The 15,156-nt window shown below is 46.2% G+C and overlaps 1 protein-coding gene across 2 annotated transcripts in view; it reads left to right on the top strand.

Annotated features, from left to right (window-relative positions):
* The first annotated feature begins 278 nt into the window (after nucleotides 1-278).
* The window catches only part of LOC128269124 (calbindin-32), a 59,657-nt gene continuing 44,779 nt past the window's right edge, over nucleotides 279-15,156 (top strand). For both annotated transcript variants that reach the window (XM_053006495.1, XM_053006496.1), the window contains exon 1: nucleotides 279-456. The gene's annotated coding sequence lies outside the window, so the exon portion shown is untranslated. The remainder of the gene's footprint in view (nucleotides 457-15,156) is intronic.

Consider the following 15,156-nt stretch of genomic DNA (forward strand, 5'->3'; position numbering starts at 1 on the left):
TTTCGGCTTCCGGAGGACGCACACTTCGGCAGCGTGTCGCAATCGGCAGCGGGGGCGCGCCTTTGTGTGTGTGAGGAAAACCGGCACGCCGAGTCGCCTTTTAATACGCACCGTTCTCCAGTGGTTCGCCTCACAACGAGTTCGAACGCCGAACGATTCGGTCGCCCCGGGAGAGAGAACTGTCTACTGTGGCCCGTGTGCCTGTCTATACTATCCGCGCCCATCCGCGATACGGTTGCTTGACGTGCGACGGCCCCGCGTTAGTTCGGTGTGCGGTTTTGGTCCGGAGTGCCGTGACTGCTCGGTGAAGTGCTGTCGCCCGACCGGAGGGGCCTTGTGCCACTTTGGACCACAGGAAGGTGTTGTGCGCTATTTTGTGTGGTGCCAACGGCTGCTGATTGAGCGCCTTTCCGGTGGCTCCGAGATCCTGCTCCGACTCGCACCTCCTCGCCTCCGGTAAGTGTCCGGGTTCCGGTTTGCAGAGTGTCAATCATTCTGCGGTGACCCTTTCGACGCGGTGTCCTCTTACGTACCCTAACCCTACCCCGTGCACAGTAAGCATTACGATCGTAATCATTATCTTTATCACTGGCGCTGCCGGACTCGGATCGTTATCGGTCGTAGGATGTGACCGGACGGCGTTTCGACGGAGATCCGTTTTTACAATTTGTGGCTCCACTCCGCGTCCTGAGCCGGGGGTCGAGGGATTCGCTTTTGGTGTCCTTCCGTGTCTTCTTTTAAAATTAAACATCTGAAGGCAAAAGGTTGATGGCAAAGTAAACACTAGACGGAGAGGCCTTTTGTGTTCTCACCAGTTTCATTAACAGAATGTATCTTTTGGGAAGGACCCAATCTGGGTCCATTACTTAAAGTAGCGATGGGCTCACTCTGCGTGTTTGTCTCCACTTCCCAACAAGCCGCTACTGTAATTAGAATACCGTACTCTTACAATTCCTCAAAAGGTCGAAAGGTCTAAGGTACAGACATAGTTTTTCGAGAAAATGATAGAATGAAATTGGTGTTTATAGAGATGTGGATAATTCGTCTGGTGTTTCTCCAGTAGTTTGTAGTGGAAGCCTCTGAGCCGAGCAACCTAGACCTTCTGGAACTTTCCTGGAATCCGAAATTGATCTACAAAATCACATTTGTGTGATCGCGATCAGCGAATGATAGCTCAAGTTGGCGTCATTTAATACCTCAAATGTACACTTCATAAACGGCAATACTGGATAAATTATTGAACTTATGCTCTAGATACGTCAAACTACGCCTCAAAACTAGAAAGATAGTTTATCATAAACATGAATATGAATATCTAAATTCCCGAAACAAAAATCCAGCTCCAAGTCAAGGACAAAAATTAAGACCAAACGTTTTTAGTATAATGTTTCAACAACTTCACTACTAACCCTGCTTTATTTGATACAGTTCCATGTTATCACAATGGTTATCGAACCATTCTTATACTAATGGTCTAGAGCAGAATGATAGTGTTATCCTCCATTGAGTGCCCCTGTCACTCGAGTGCGCAACAGTGGCAGCAACAAATGCTTTTCGCTCCACATTCCGTGACTGTTCGTTGCCGAATCACTGTCAGATTTCGTAAATTACCATTGAATAAACGAGTGTTTTCGTTCTGTTCTTCTTCCTGCTGCCGTGTAATTGGTCTGCCGAGCGACAAAAGAAACTACTCATCGGGTGGGGTAGCGGAAAAAAGAAAGCGCAAAATGCTTTTGCGAAAGCGTAAACAACTTCTGCCAAGACAACCGGCGGCCACACGGCCGATTGTCAGCAAATGGCTTCCACGACGACAGCCTGCTGTCGAAGCGAAATCATAGCATCCCCTACTAATAATCGGCCGAGCTTCGCGCGGGTCGATTTGAATTGGTCGTCTTTCATTAGTCATCGCCAGGGATGGAACCCGGCCTATGTGTGTGTCTGCGAGAGGCTCGCCATTTGTGCCACAGCTTAGCTTAGCCGGGGAGACAGACTGGTAGTCTGTCGTCCGCAGGAGCCCTTTCAAGATTACCCGGAAGCCGGTTGGCGACGGCGTGGAAATACACGGCCAACGTAAGCAGCAGCAAGGATAAACGGATCAGCCGTCAGGCGTCAGAGCGGAGCGTAGATGACGACGATAGTGAATGCGAAGCTTCGATTAGAATCGTCCTTTGTAGGAAGGTTATGCACGAAGATGATGATTTGAAGACCAACGACGATGGCCTAAACGCTACGGTTGTCGTTTGACCCACACCAATCGCTGGACTAATAACTGGATCCAACTGGACTCGGCGGCCAGACGGTAGATCCATTTCATTTGAATATTCACACCTAAATAATGTTGTTTTTGGTAAAAAAACCCAGAATGGTTCACCTCTTTCGACGGCTCCATTTATTTGTGCTAGCCAAGGTAAATAGCGCATAGCTGAAGGTAAGGTGGCGCATAAAGGATGGCAACATACGTGCTGATGCTGGTCGGGCGGACCAAGAGCACACGGTGCAGGTCCGGGGTCCGTCCGTAGTCCGGATCGATAATGTTCCTAATGGATGACGGTATCGCCTCGTGGTACGTGGCCAGCGAATTAGCAAGCAAACACACGGGGAAATCATGTTTTTCATTCCCCAATAAAACAATGGTTAATGGACGCAGGTACCATGTTCGGGACGGATGTGGCAGGTGTTAGCTGACTAATTACGGTTCTAATCCCAGGTATTGTCGGCCGGTTGATTTTTGTCCGGTCCGGGTATTGGTCACTTGATTGATTTGAATAGGGCGACCGATAAGTCGTGAATCTTACTGTAAGAGAGTCGGAAGAAATTGAAATTGTAATTGTAAGGGCTTAGTAATTGCTTACAAAGACAGATTTAAAATAACCCAGTTGGTTTACCGTGTTAAATAATACCGTCACTAATACCGTTTACCGTCATAAATAATAGTTGAAAATTCTGAAGAAAAGTCACAAAACCGGAGTCGAATGCAAGAGGAGACCATACCTCGCAAGCATTGCTTAGTTCATATTGCATACCTTTTGGCGTGCTTCTTCGAATGGAACACGAAACTGTTTGAAATTTTGATTATAATATTGATCGCTCCAGGAATAGCAACCGAAAAGCGACTGCGTGTTGCGTGGAACTGTTGGCACAAATGTGTCTGAATATTAAATTGAAACGATAGGCGGATGTTTTAGTGTACAAATTGGAAAAAACATGATCAACGTGTTTTTGGCTAACCGGCGGGGTCGTATTTCTTGACTTTTATCGATTCTCCTTTTACGTGTGTAATTCATGCGTAGAGTCTTTTTAGTACCCGTCATCAGATTCCTTGGGGCAATCAGACTTCTGGAGGCTATAAATATTTAAATTTACTCCGAAAGGCATGAACGTAACGGTGCGTTCCTGATAGTCTTTTTGGTTTTTACGATCAGAAACAATTTGTAAAATGCAAAAAGTATCTTCTTCTTCTTCTTATTTGGCTCTACAACCGCTGCGCGGTCTTGGCCTGCACCAGAGACAATGTTAATCTCTGGTGCTCTCTCTAACATTTCATTTTTACGGGCGGGATTGTTAGCCCCGCGCCAACCCCCCTGTCACGCCGGTATCGGGAATCGAAACCATGGCCGGTTGAGTGACAACCGATCCCGGGATTCGAAACCCAGGCCAGCTGCGTGACAGCGAAGAGCACTACCGACTGCTCTATCAGCGGGGAATGCAAAAAGTATGCAATGTTTTATTGAGTGAAAGCTTTAAAGTATCTAAAACAATGACTTATAGTTGAACGATCATGAAAAGCGCTCAAAGAGCGACCAACAACTCAATTTTGTTGATAGCTTTTGGAGTTGTTTAATACAATTTATTCCAAAAAGTTCCTCAACTTTACTTGGTGATGTTTTATTGCATTTCAACACTAGCTAAATTTGTAGAACATTGTATCCCACAAGTTGGAAAAATGTTCGCGTAGCATTACCGGATACATTTGATTTTCGGAATGTGCCTTCAATAATCATATCGAAACGAAACGTTCGGCGGACACAAAACAAATATTTTCCCTTTTAAATTGCTACCGAAGTGACGGTCTCTTTCGGTTGCATCTTGGCGGCATTCGCTTCACCGATCGATCGTTCGATTGATCGTTTGCTTATTTGGTTAATCAGAAATGTAAATTACTTCGCCGCGAAAATGCGCAAACCATCGGAAGGTTCGTAAACTAACCCGGATGGCCGAGCCGCCGAACCGTGCACCGCACCGTGGTTGAAAACACATTAAAAACTGCCAAAGCGCGTCCCGGAAATTCGGACAGCCAAACAACATAAATTCATCGATTGATCCGCCAACGATGGCAAACACATCTTCACTTCCGGTCGACGGTCAGAGAGTCGCTGGTCACTGTCAAACTTTTACCCCGCCTTTGGCCTTTGGTTCTGGTTCGACTCCATCAAAAAAGCTAGCCATTTGCCTAACGAACCGTTACATCTTAATTAAAACCCCAAACCCGGTGGGAGTTCCGTGTCACTCCGACCCGGCGTGTCATTTTCGTTGCCCTCCGCGGAAGGAATGTCTCTCCCTCTCGAGAGAAAGAGATGCTACAATGATCATTTTTGTGTCCGCTTCCCGGCTCGAGGATGAGTCACTCTTTCTTGGAACCGATTTGTTGTGCGAATTTGCAGCACAAGGCCGCCGGCCACGTTGGTGAAATGGTTGGCGTAAACAATCTGTTGGCGTTGGCCGGCCCCGACCAGCCCACTACTTTTGTGACAACGATACATATTGCATTACATTGGCCATATGGAATCAGATCGGATTGAGTGGAGCAAACGAAAAGCTATGGATCAGATAGAGACCCACCTTCCAGAGAGAGAGAGATTGGGAGAGATAGATACAGAAAGAGGACAACGTCAATTTAATGTTGAGATTCTCGTGTCTTGCTTAGAGTAGTGGTTGGCGTTGACTTAAAGTATGTCACAGGCCTGAGTCCGAATCTCATTTGAGTGTAAGTAAATTAATACAGATAGGATTAATAATAAAATCGGTTTGACAATAATTCGCCGTTGCAGAAAATTGAGACATTTCAAGATGTTCTTCTTTTCTATAATGTAGTAATTTATTGTTTGTGTAAAATATCGTCAAAGTAACTCTTTCAAAGTCTGTTTACACTCCAAATGGTTGATATTTTTCCATAACACATTTAACACTACGCAGAGCTGTTAGAAGCACATATTGATTTTACGAGGTGAAAGCCGCCAGCTCATGGCTGTGTTGAGGTTTCAACCACTTCTTTCCAACCGGCACCGGCATGTTAACAACTCCAGGTCCGAGACATCAGAATGCAACAACCATCAGCAGATTTGGTGGTCGTGCGCTCGGTGGTTGATTATTTATTTTTCGTCTTCCATTCCTGACTACGTGACTTCAGCGAAGCATCGAGATGATGGCATCGGCGATGTTTACGTCCAAATTCGAACGGCTTCGACAGAGACAGAGAGAGAGCGAACGAAAGAGAAAGGAGAAAGTTTTCCACCTTTTATGAAACCACGTGCGGGTGATATCGATTTTTCCCCAGAAACCGCCCCCAGAAACTCGAATTGCCGTCCACCGTTCTGTGATTAACATTCCGTGTGACCAACTGCGAAGCATTCGGCCTTCGTCGACATGTGGTCCGATTATTCTCTGTAGCACTGTGTAGGTCTTTCATCTTTTTTCCGAGCTCCAAAGAAAGCTGCAATTAGCCGCGCGTAAAAAAAACTCCGCAAAAAAACGTGTAACCGAAATCAGCAGCCGAGCAACGATGGCCATCTTTCAACGTTCGCGGCCGGTGGTTGCTGGGTATGCAAATTTATGATTTGTGGGAACGGATTTTTTTTCTCACCGCGGATGTAACCTCCGCAAATTCGTGAGAAAATCATGACGTAACCGGTCCATGGTACAAATTTTGTTTGCCGTTTCACGCGACCGCGCCAATTTGGCGGATTAATAAATTTCGGCCGGCCAATAAAACAAGCCGTTTCCGTTGGGTCATGTAGGTAAATATTTATGCGTGCCGGCCACCGTACGGGAAAGAGGCAATGTTTTGCTACCGGCATCGGGAGCATTGTTGCAGTGGGTTGAAGGGGGTGTTTTCAGGGTAGTTCCATTTCAAAATTTTTGATCTCTTCATACTACCGAACCAGCAGCAGCATATTCCTAATGATCTTCGAAGGGAAACAATTTTCATTTCAGTACCGCAATGTTTTGGGCTGGTTTGGGTTCGGGAAAAATCTGCTTACAGTGTGCCGTTTTTTCTCACTTTGTGAAGGTTCTGATTGTTTCCTGTCTCATTCAATCCCATTGTGCAACTCATTGCAATGTGGTTTCAGAAAAAAGGCGTAAAATGGTCTGTTCTTCTCTTCGTCGGCGTATGGGATGTATTCAGTACTTCAATACAATACTTCATACTGAGTCAAAAAAACTTTAAACTGTTTGTAAAGGTTCTATAGTGCGAAATCTATGTGCTAAAATACTTATCCAGTGATATTATGACTTCATAAAACACATGGGTTAATAATTCTCTGTACAGTCTTAATGGAAACATAGTTTTTATTCAAAATAGGTTTCATTTATCAGGATTATCAGGATGAAGGACACAGCTTACAGATATTTTCAAGGAGTCTCGTTGTGAAAGAAAATGAACATTTTGTCAAAATGAACCTTTCTGATGCAACTGTCTTCATTCGGTTGACATGGTCGATGGTCGCGTTGCCCGAATGTTGATCCATCGAACCAAGATGTTTGCTTCAGTGTCTCTCGTTCAGTCTCGCTCTGGTGGCTGCTGTGAGAACAACACGATCCTTTTTTTTCCTGTGCAAAATCAGCTTGATACGCACGTTTGTTTCCCACATCGCAAATCAATGGCAAAATCATAACGCCGCCGATTTTGCTTTAAAAATACTTCTCCACATAAGAAACTCCGGTTTATTGTTTCGGTTTCGTGTGGAAAGAAATTCTTCGTCTTGTTGCGCTCCAGTCGCTCGCGCGGGAATATTGGCGTGCCATTCTGTCACTATCATTACCCAACAATATACTTCGCGTATGTCCCCCGAGTGTCCTGGCCCGTCAGTGACCGTGTAGCACAGTCCTTCACTCAAGTGTGGCAGCTCTGGGACACTGTGGTATGTTGTCTTCCCGTGTTTATGGTTCGCTTTGGCCGATGCGTTCGTGTCTGGCGAGGAAACCGTTCCATTGCAGAGTTATCTCTGGCGAATGGCGATGGAGAAGAAGAAAAAAACAGGCCTCTTGTGTTTTCCTCTTAAGCGGACTTGAAGCTCGTTGAAGCCGGACCGACTGTCGGGGTTGGTAGAATTTTTTTTTGGGAAGTACTTTTGTGTTCTTCTCAGCGCAGTCTCCTCGACGAACGGCTGCGCCCTATGAATTATCGGCATATCGATTTTGCATCCCTCACAATTTAGCCTTGCGTCCATGTCGCGTGTCTTGGCCTAGCAGGTGGTCTCCTTCTGGTTTTCCGTTGACGTTATTCTAGAGCTGGGGAACAATGAACCGAATGGACATACTATTATGTTTAGAAACATATTGTTACTTCGGCAGCTTTGTGCTGAACATTCATTACCTGTCCCAGACACGGGATGTGACAATTAAACAAAATCGTTTCTTCGTGTAATATAGAATCCAGGTAACTCGAGTTAACATTTTCAAATCTTTGCAAAATAGTAACAGAGCATACCCGAAGAAAGACAACATTTCATTGCTTCTATTGCATGATATAAAGCGAATTTGGACAATGTTTATGTTTTGAGATACTGGGATTTGGTGTCATGATTGTGGTGCGCCTTAAGATATGCAACAGGAGTGCTCCCGATGTCATCCGGTTTCTTTTGTCTCAGTTAAGAGGTCACAACAAATCCCTTGCATGTTTAACTCGTTTGTCCGGTATATTAAAAAAGCTTATTTTATGTTTTTCTACAACTACTGATAATAAGCAGCCTATTTCTATGCGGATCTGAAAGGGCCTTGTACTAATACATCAACCAGAAACGTTCGCGCAAAGGCGCATTGGAAATCACCTACCTAGGCTCGCTCGGCTCGATTGTCCCCCCGAAGGAAGTGGCCCGTCCACCGTACGTACGTCATTGCTATGCATTAACGGAGGCGCTGTCAAGCAGTCACGACTCAGCACGCACTGCCGAAACTGCCTGCGAATGGCCTTCCGTATAGAACGGGCGAATTATGCTGGAAATAAAGTGAAACGCTTCGATTTTCTTGCCCTTCGCTGGTCGCACCTTATGCTGGCCGCTGCGGGCATAGTTTCGGCGAGAATGTGACGGCGAATACGCGACGTGAAGCAATATGCCGCTGCCGTTGGAAGTCCGCAGAGACCAACACTTTGGGGGCCGTTTTCATTACCGATAACTTTTTGCCTCGAGTTCTCGTCGAACGAAAATCCACATAAAGCTCTGGACGGCGGACGGCGAAACGGCTGCCGGATGCCGGGGACTGAACGATGGTCGAACGGAATTTCATTATCGCAACGCACCTTCGCTCCCTCTGGCGAGGCGTATGTTTATTTATTTTCTTTCCACCTCACTCGCCAGCCAGCCAGCCAGCCAACGAGCCAGCCAGGGACCGTCCGCTCCAGGTGGACGCCAGCAGCATAGGCTGGCGCCAGAGCTGGAAATTATGTGCAAAAATGGAGGCCACCGTTTTTTCGCTCTTGCCCGGCAACAGAAACTGCGAATAACCATATAAAATTTTTACGTCCTTCCCTCGAGGACGGCCGCGAGATATTGGTAATAAATTTCCAATTCGCCACTAGGGCCCCCCTGGAATCGTTTGAGGAGTGGTCTGAGTGGATTTTGGCACGTGCGTTCCTCCCAAAAACCGAGTAATTCCACCACTCGAAATGCGAAACATGTTCATTATGGGCCGCGAGGTGGATAAATTCCACGTAGCGCCGTGATAAGCTGCCATTGGGACTCGCGATTTGGCGACACCCGTTTGCCACTGCGTAATGGCCGGTCGTTACGGGCAAACGGCAAATTTGCGCCAAGGTGAATTATTGGCCGAGGCTTATTAATTTATTAATTTACGTGATTTTCATCGACCCGTGCAGAGGGTGCGAATTTTGAAGGACGGCGATTTTCCTCGGGCCAACACTAGAACACTGGGCAGGGTAACATAAACGATTAGCGTGCTGTTAATGATTGATTAGAAAGTTGTAGATTTTACGGTCTCGGTCTGCAGATAAACGATAACTGGACCAAAAGAATTCATGGCGGCACCACCATCAGTAGTATCTAGGGTCAAAGGTTAACACGAGGGGACTACCAGCTAACACGCCATTCTACAGCCTGAAGAAAGTATTTCGCTCAACGTATTCCAACGTTCCGAGAATCGATAAGATTATTTTTCGATCTATATTATTTTTAAAAGTTAATTAACATTTATCAATTGACACGTTTAATGGATAATTCGTTAACCGTTTCCAACGGTTTTAGTTTCTTCCAAATACAGTTTTACAGATTTTTTCATTGTTTTCAGAAAAGAAACATTTGTCAACGAAACAACATACATACATCTTTTGTAACATTTCTGATACCTTGGTTTATTTTACAAATCATACTCTACTCTACTATGCTTTTGGTAAATTAGAGTTAGTATTAAAAATAATAAATATAAAGTTTCGTTTGCTCTGGCTTTGTTTTGAAGATTTTCCATTCTTTGCATAACAGAAAATATGGCAGACATCATATTGAATTGGCGGACTATAATCGTTTTGTTGTCAGGTCTCAACACCTTTCACTTCAAAACAACTACATTATTTAAACATTCTTTAAACAGTCTTAATGCTTGTTAAAAGACGGTTGAGACTGGTGTTTGGTTGAAGGAACTACCTACATTACATTTTCCTCTCTCGTTAGCATCTGCTCAGTACCTTTCGCCAAATCAACAAATCAATCCTATCTATTGAAGCCATCCGCTTCCATCCGGCACACTCATGCTCATGAATAATACATTCTGCCAGCACACAACGCATCTGTCGCTTCTGCTCTCGTCGTGATTTCAGTTTCGCAGCTGCCGGTTTATTTTAATCATCATACTCGTACACGATAACGGTCACACGTGCAACATCTTTCAACACACACACACACACTCGCACATGTCGGTAAGGATCGTGGCGCGGCACCCAATCTTGGCACTTGGCGAAGTGAAATTGAACAAAGCACCAGGCGCCTCCATCGGCGGGTGACTTTCCGGGCACCAGGCGTCTCCACCGTGAGCAAATCTGAGCTCCGCGCCGTTGCATACACGGGTTTGGGGTTTTACTTCCCACTGCAACGCAAACGAGCACCTGCAACGTTGTGTGGCAGCAGTGTGCGAGTTCGTTAGTTTGTTAAACTACTGCCAGGACCTAGTGCCCGGCCAGTAGCTGCAGCAGTCCCGGGAAAGTGATTCAAATCAGGCGGATGACTTTTGGGACGAATGCCGGAATGTGCTCGCCGTCGTCGCTGAGAATGTAATGCCGAGCGATAGCACGAAATACGATGCGTCGAGGATGTGCTCGAGTTGAGTTTGTTAAATTTGATTGCCGCAGTTAGGAACCGGACCTGGTGCTTCGGTGCCTACCCGTAGACTATTAGAAACACATTTCACGCAAAACCATACACCGGAAGGAATCTGGTGCTTAACTGCACCAGAAGCACTTCTCGGAAGCGGCAGTACGGAAGCGTGTACCGTGTCGAAATTTATCAGCCTGACGGTAGCCGGCGAACGTTGGCTGCGTATGACTCGGAGCGAACAGCTTTTCAGCTCAGCCGAGCGTGTTTGATTCGTAATTCTGCAAAACACGGAGCTAATTTCACAATCACAGCGTGCGTCACTGTTCCGTGCGTTGTTACGGGCACACGCTACACATGTTGAAACAGGGCCCAATTATTGCAGGAGATAGGCGCCCACGGAAGGCTCTCGATTGGTTTCATTAAATGCGAACCGGGAGCTGACCTGGTTTCGGTCCAGAAGTAAACTCGGGCCGAGCCTAGCCGAGCCGAGCCTAGGGGATGGGTTTTATATTGATTTTTATGGCGTATTCCCTCGTGTTGGAGGTCAGTGTCATTGGTCGGTGTGCCATTTCTATTTCCACCCTCGGAACCGGCCCTACTTTGGTGCTACGCAGCTTTTATTCGTTTTTCTTTCTCGCTCCTTGTGGGACTTTTATTCTGAGCCCAACGTGCCGTGCGACACACGATCGAAGAGACTCGCGGGTACTCAGAAAACGATTAGACACGCGAGGCGTACTGATCGATTGAATTGATCCGACGGCTTCAGTGCATTAGAGTCTTTTTCTTCATTGATAGGGCTTTTCTTTATTAAGAATGGCAGTAAAGTATCATCTAGTGGTTAGGTTTATGGCGGTTTATTTATGAAAGGTTTTTGTTACTGTAAGGTTTATTGTGGGAAGACCGGAAAAGGCTGAATCCGATCCAAAAGAGCAACTCACGAATGCGAGTTAAAATGTCAAGTTGGTTAGGAACTTCATTAAACTTTTCTTATATTGTTCTATTTAGATAGGTTTAATTCAGCTGTCAACATAAATATTTAATGGTGTAAATTCAAACGAAACACCATAAAAATTGGATTGTGAAATAAACGTGAAATAAAAGGCTGATTGTTATCTGCTGCAAAGAATGGTTTATGATCCGTTCCATTACTCAATCGGATATTATTTAGGCATTACAATAACTGAGTGTACGCAAAACGATATCTCATCTGGTGTAGTCCTACAGTTCGCTTCATTCACTTCCTTCGATGGCTCAATTCTCGGGGTCACAATTAATCAAGTCACTCATCGGCTCGTTTTTCGGTTAATTGTATTACCGGGCAAGGGCCACCCTCGGCCGGGTGGGCCGAGTTTCTTCCTGCGCCGATGTGACGATGATTGATATGCAGGAAATAAAGATAGCGAGCTTCTTTGGCAGGAGGGGGCAGTGCAGAGAACGGGAAAACCATTCCACCACTCGATATGATTCAGCACCTAATGAGAACGACCTTTGGGGCCGCCGCCGCCTTCGTTTACTCAATTATGTCATACGAGCGCACCGACAGTGCTGTGCAAACTGTTCGCCGACAGTCAACAACTTTCCCGAAACAACCGAAAAGAAACGGGATTCCCAAATGGAATTGGTGTTTCGTGGGTTTGTTTGCGGGTTCCCATAATAGATGACAAAAATAATAATATAGGGTTTTCGCAGGCGTTACTCTGGTCTTTCGCCGGGTCTTGCGATGGTGATGTGTCCCCCGGGGTTGTTGCGTGTCCACAGCTCCAACCGGTCCGGTCCGGCATCTGACCGTCGATTGCGTTGAAAGGTCCGACTAATACCCTTGAGCCACAGTTGACAGGCTCCCGAGTTGTCCGACTTGACACCAGCGATTCAATTACCCAACCCGACGTGGGCCACCGTGGCGCCGATTATGAAAAATCACTTCCTTCCTTCCGGCCGGGCTCCGGGTTCGTCCGGCTAGCTTCCGGGCCCGGAACCTGGTTGTTGCATCGATTGGAATCAAAGCGGAACCATGCTTGGTTCGCCGTGCCGTGTGCAAATCTGTGCCGGGAGTAAAGAGTGCCGCCCCGAACAGGAATGTCAAGTCGGTGTGGATGGTTATCTGTCAACCTGGTCTGTCGTGTCTCGTACGCCGTGATCGGTTTCACTCGATAGAACACATCCATCATGCTAGAGTCTACCCATTTCGGGGAGGTGGCACTCTCTACGGCGCATGAGGTACTGCGAGGATCGAGGCTCGTTTACTCGAAAGATTGTACGCCTCTAGCCGTACACGACAGCGAGAAGACACGACCGTCACTGAAGCGTGACAGGAAGCGAGGCTTTTTATTGTTATTTCTGACTCTCCATCATTTCGTTTTGCCGCCCATTACTCAGCAACAATTGGACGGCGTTTTTGGGCATGAATCTATAGAAATTCGCAGAGGCCAGGGTTAGGAGCGCGACTAATGCTTTGCTCGGTGCCAATTGTTGCCACCCGCCAGTCAGTGATTTGCAGATAAATTAGATGCTAATTTCATGGACTAAATTAGAGCCTTCCGTAGGGTGGAGACGTCCACGCAGAATGGTATGCCAGTACGGGGATATCTTGGAATGCCCTTTTATCAACGAGCGAAGCGAATCTCAGCTGAAGAATATCCCGTTTTGTTCTTGGACAAAGTGAAAGTGTAGACAAAGTGAAGCGATGATTTCGCTCGTCATTGTTTCGAAGCATTGCTAATGTTTATTCCATTGTTGTTTTAAGTGCTGTAATGCCGTCCATGATAAGGTTTGGTTAAAAATATCGAAAAGTACTGTTATTGTACCAATTGCATAATTCTAGGCGAATCTGATTCACTCGGTAATTGGTGTAGAAATATCGAAAATCGAATTCAGAAAATGTGAACCAAAACGGCGTGAGACTCGTAGAGCCTTTTTGATAGTTTTTGATCCACAAAACAGCTTTAAAGAGAAAACGAGTAGAAGTGGCTTTCGTGAAGAAAATCACAAGCAAATTAGATCGATAAACTTATAAACCAGTCGCAGGGATACCGATGGCCAATTGTTACAGCATTATAATCAATCGTAATTAAATACTCTTGATCGTAAATAACCTAATGCCTCGGTTTGCAGGCTGAACAGGGAAGGGCGAAAGGAAAGGCAATAAATTGACTTATACCTTGCTACTGCATACATTCAGGCGTATTTGTAACTCGTTGGATTTCATTTCAGTTTCATTTCTTATTGTTGCCTAAGGTCGGCACATCAAAGGCCAATCTTTAAGTCATGACCAAATACATGATACGGTACTCCAAAAAGCTCGCGCTCTCTCTTTCCCAAAACGATGGTCGATAAAACTACGCTGGCAAACGGGAAAGCTGCATCACGTAGCGTATGGTTTCCATTAACACCTTGTTAGCTGGATAATTAACGCACGGTTCCACGGAACCAACTATAGTTGGGAAAGAGAGCTGAAGACGATGAAGCCATTTCTCACGCAGCCGAAGTTTTTCGCACTCTCAACGACAACGGCCCCCAGGAGAAGATTTATCGTAATGGTAATCAAAATTACGTTACTGGCCCGTTACCCTTATCGGCCGTATTGGTGAGCCCTCTCTCTTTTAGTTTTTGTTATTGCCCATCGCCGTGCTTCAGCTGAAATCCTAAACCCCCGACGGGGCGGCCGAAGTTGGCGAATCGATGAAAATAAATCATGTCTCCGCCTCCGCCCCGTGGCTTCCGTGGCAGCGCGACTCCGGTCGCTGCCCGGTTCAAAAGTAATCGATGGATCATCAATTACAGCCAATCCTGATCCTACCGTTTTTTTGTTCGCACTGCGCTAGGATCGACCGGAAGCGACCGGTCCTAACGCTAGATTCTTGCTCTTCTATGAACGGAAGCGAAACGAAATGGGTGCAAAAAATCAAACGATGATCATTTAAGAATTCTAACGAACACTTATGTCGCGCCGTGCGCCATGCAGCATCGTCCACTCATAAATTTGTCACCGTACCTCTCTTGTGTGAAGTGATTTTCACGCGCAAGCTTTCGTCATCACACCACATGGCTGAGGCCATTTGCTGGACCTCCGGTTCTGCTATGGGTGCTAAAGTTTTAGAGCTCGGTGGCCGTTTTTATGATTTGCACTGGTCCCAGGCCACGGGATTTGTTCGCCGCGCTGTCGGTGGGATCAGCACTTTTGCACCATAAAACCTGCGCTTCCAGAGAGACAGAGAGAGAGAGAGAGAAAGCGACCTGCTGTGCAGGGAACGGTACTTCATAGCCAGACCAGAACCTCCGGGCTTTTGAAGGGAATCATTTTTGTGGAAAATCCCGTTCCGTTCGTCCTCTTCTTCGTCCTAGACCCCCCAGCTCTCGGTAGCCTGCAGTGTGCAAGCTGTAGCAGTTAGCATTCTGTTGACTTATGCTGCCCACCCGGCGATGATGGGTGCGCAGTGCAATGCCTTTGATAGTCTTTCGCTGGCCGAGCCGAGCAACGGGCAAATAAAAACATAAATCTTACATGCATTTTACTGTGCAGTTTTCCAGCATGGCGGTAGGTTTCTGCTTCGTTCTCGTGTCGCGTGTCAGGTAGGGAACAAATTTATTTGCACCACTGCGCCACCACAACGGTGCT

Source organism: Anopheles cruzii, chromosome 2 (genome assembly GCF_943734635.1).
Source record: "Anopheles cruzii chromosome 2, idAnoCruzAS_RS32_06, whole genome shotgun sequence".
Taxonomy (NCBI): Eukaryota; Metazoa; Arthropoda; class Insecta; order Diptera; family Culicidae; genus Anopheles; species Anopheles cruzii.